This window comes from Rattus norvegicus, chromosome 10 (assembly GCF_036323735.1).
Source record: "Rattus norvegicus strain BN/NHsdMcwi chromosome 10, GRCr8, whole genome shotgun sequence".
In the NCBI taxonomy this organism is placed as follows: domain Eukaryota; kingdom Metazoa; phylum Chordata; class Mammalia; order Rodentia; family Muridae; genus Rattus; species Rattus norvegicus.
The window spans coordinates 18,706,572-18,710,000 of NC_086028.1; the positions used below are offsets into that span (position 1 = coordinate 18,706,572).

Consider the following 3,429-nt stretch of genomic DNA (forward strand, 5'->3'; position numbering starts at 1 on the left):
CAACGCCTTACTGGTGCGTTTGTCCAGAGCTGGGGATTCCTATTTACTGTGTACACTGCACGGTGCTAGATAAAGACGATGAACGACTGCCAGTGCCTTGCACGTTTACTGCCCGATGCGTTTAATTGTCCTTTTAAGGCGCGCTTCCTCACCTTGTATAAAAACCATTGTAAAAACAGTGCCCCGCGTGTGACCAGGGGCAGCCACTGCCTCAGGAGGCCACACATAACATAGCGCTCAACTGAGATCATCTAGGTTCACGAGGGGACAGTCTAGGAGGCTCATGCAACTCCTAAGTTGCCGTCAGCCATGTTTCCGAGACAGTCTCTTCACTGTTAACACTGGCATCTGTCACGACTGCCACTCCGTTGTCCTGTCCTGAGTGCTTGCTCTGTGTCAGGGACTTGAGTGCTTTCATGGTGCTCTGTTGCTAGAGCCCTTGTTAGCCCAGATTACAGATGGGGGAACTGAGGCCCAGAACAATAGTAAGTGACTGGGTTGGGATTGGGGTGCTTGCTCAAAGGTACGTGGTCCTGTGGCACTCTTCTGCACCTGCCTTTCACATACTAGGGGGCGGCATGGAGCCGGGAGGCGTCCCTTGTTTCACCATGGTAATAACTTGTTTCTGAGGTTGGTGTTTGTCTAGGCAGGTTGCTGTGCTTCTGTGTGTGTGTGTGTGTGTGTGTGTGTGTGTGTGTATGAGAGAGAGAGAGGGAGGGAGGGAAGGGGAGAGGAGAGAGAGAGAGAGAGAGACAGAGAGAGAGAGAGACAGAGAGAGAGAGAGAGAGACAGAGAGACCCTTTGAAGGCTCTGAGCTCATACCATGCAAGGGTTGCCATGGAGACCCTTAGGCCTTCCACCCTGGATGGACCTGGTTAGTGTCACTCTCCATTCTGAGTGTCACGTTTCCTTCCTGGACGCAGCAGGAATGCTGGACCAGGAGCTTGCTGACACCATATCTGCCTAGGGCTCAGGGTGGAGCTCAGAATTCTGGGGTCCCAGTGGAAGACAGTAGGATAGCCTCTGTAACGAAAGACAGACCAAACCACGCCCAGGCTCCTCTCCAGGGAAAAGCGTATGGAGTTGCTGTCTCAGGCAGGACTTTGTATCTGTGCTTTTCAGATGGGGAAACTGAGGCCTGAAGACATAAAGGGCAATGTCTGAGCATTTGAGCGGCTGACCGCAGAGCTCACAGGCTTTCTCCCATTCTCACCCTGCGTGCTGAGGGCTCTACCATCGTTTCTGTTTTATAATGACAGGCTCAGAGGAGTGGAGGCCCCTCCCTGGGAACACACAGCAAATACATGCAGCACTGGGGTTGACACCCAGGCCCCTTTCACGCCTCAAGGACAACCTTCCATTCTGGGTCATCTCTGAGGAGAGCAAGGCCCAAAGATGAGGGAAACCTGTGGCCATCCAACCCTGTGATATTCAGGGCCACTTGCAGCTTCTGGGTCACAGAAGTGGGGGAGAAACAAGTAGGGTGGGTTCTGCGTTGTTCTTCCAATCCCTGGGCATAAAAACCCACTCTACAGTGTCAGGGTGCAGGCCAAGACAAGCATGGGAGGCTGGGTCAACTTGTGTGATCCTGTTGACCTTGAGCAAGCCACTTATTTGTAAAGTGGGATGGTGAGCCTTGCTAGTCTCTGGGGATGCTGAGGAGAGAAGGCTGTGTAACCAGTCCAGACCTGTCTGACTCTACCAGTGGAGGTGGGACAAGTAACCTCTATCTATCTATCTATCTATCTATCTATCTATCTATCTATCTATCTATCTATCTATCTATCTATCTATCTATCATTTATCTATGTATTTATTTATTTATTTTCCTGTTCTCTTCTCTATGGCTCCCCTCCATCCCCCTGCCCCAGGTCAGCCTTAGTGCCTCCCTCTGTGGCTGGTCTGTCCAGTTGGACCACGTTTCTCCCAGATCCCTACTTCAGCTTCCTCTCTCTTTGGAGACCTCTGACTTCTTCACCTACCTGCTCTCATCTCCTGAGGGAACATTTCAGAGCAAACAACCAGCCTGTCCGCTTTTGTGATAAAACCCAAAGGTAAGTCCTGGAATATTTGCTTGACACGTATGCGATGCATTTAATCTTTGCAGCTACCCTGCGAATTTGATCCTCTGTTTACTTTTGATGGAAGCCAGACGCTGGGAGGTTGTTTGTGCAGGGGCATGCAGCTGGGCAGAGGGGTGTATTGGGAAGGCAGCCATTTCCCCCTCCAGCCCCCTCCAGCCCCACCCAGCAGGTACTTCTTTCTGATGGTGCTGGGTAGGTTTTTCAACCTGCCACACTTTTTTGGTCTTAGTTACCAACACAGCGGTGTTGGAGGGCTAAGTGAGTCACCACGTGCAATTGCTCATAACTTTAAGTTATCGGACAGGACCGATTTTGTTAATTTGCAGGCCAACTGCAACAGTAGTATGGTTCCTTTGTTCACAAATCACTCCAAATGTCAATAAAACCTGTATCAGCAAAGAGCCCTGCGGGCACGGAGTCCCTGTTGGCACCCAAGTTGAGTGCTGGGTGTGGCCCCAGGCCTCCTTTTGGCAGCTTGGTCCACCAGTGAGAGCCAGAGGCGGATACAATTCGGCGGGGACCGTGCTCCATCTAGCGGCGAAAAGGAGAACAGCACCAGCATCTCGCGCCTTAGGTGGCCTTGCAGTCACCTCTGCCTATTTCTCATCCCCAGCAAGTGGCCACATATTTCTCATTCCCAGCAAGGGGCCACATCCTTTGTTTTATCCTCTAGGATCTCCAGGTCCCTCCCTGTCATTAGCTATTTGATCCAGTCTCTTCCGGATTTTAAATTTGAAAACCATTTAATACAAGCGAAAAATTAGAATATCAAAATTTACATTTAAAAACAAATATGTATCTTCGATAGAGATCAACATTCCTTTACCTGGAAACCTTTCAATCAAGTCTTTCAGAATTTTAACCTTTTTTTCTTCTTCTTCCAGATTTTAGAAATTTAGTTCAGTTCACAGATGCTACATTAACCAGTAAAGGTCTTTGACAGCATTCTGTTCCCTCACAATCAAACAACCGAAATAAATGATTATTCACATTAAGTGTGATGAACAGATTCAATTTCTGTTCATATGAGACTCGAGAACAAATTAGTTCTGCCACCAACCTTATGAAGACTCTGGTTTCAGAATTTCTTGGATTTTTTGAAGTGGGACTTTTATCAACGAGTATGACGAGACCTGAATGATTGCTTAAACGAAGAACCTGTTTTTACAAACTCAGAAGTGTTTTCCCTTTAGTACTGTGAAGTGAACCCCTAGACCCATGCACATAGCGCACACACTATGACCAGCACGGCCAGGGTGTATTTAAGCACACCCCCATCCAGAAGAAGGGGGTACCATTGTCATGCAGGAGAATTATAAATTAAGGGAGGAACATCTCTTGATTA

The 3,429-nt window shown here is 48.6% G+C and overlaps 1 long non-coding RNA gene across 3 annotated transcripts in view; it reads left to right on the forward strand.

Annotated features, from left to right (window-relative positions):
• Nucleotides 1-813: 813 nt before the first annotated feature.
• Nucleotides 814-3,429, forward strand: part of LOC120095244 (uncharacterized) — a 26,030-nt gene continuing 23,414 nt past the window's right edge. Inside the window, exon 1 of one of the 3 annotated variants that reach the window (XR_010055568.1) lies at nucleotides 814-2,054. This is a non-coding gene — a long non-coding RNA (uncharacterized LOC120095244). The remainder of the gene's footprint in view (nucleotides 2,055-3,429) is intronic. The other 2 variants (XR_005490613.2, XR_005490612.2) reach the window with 2 other exon arrangements.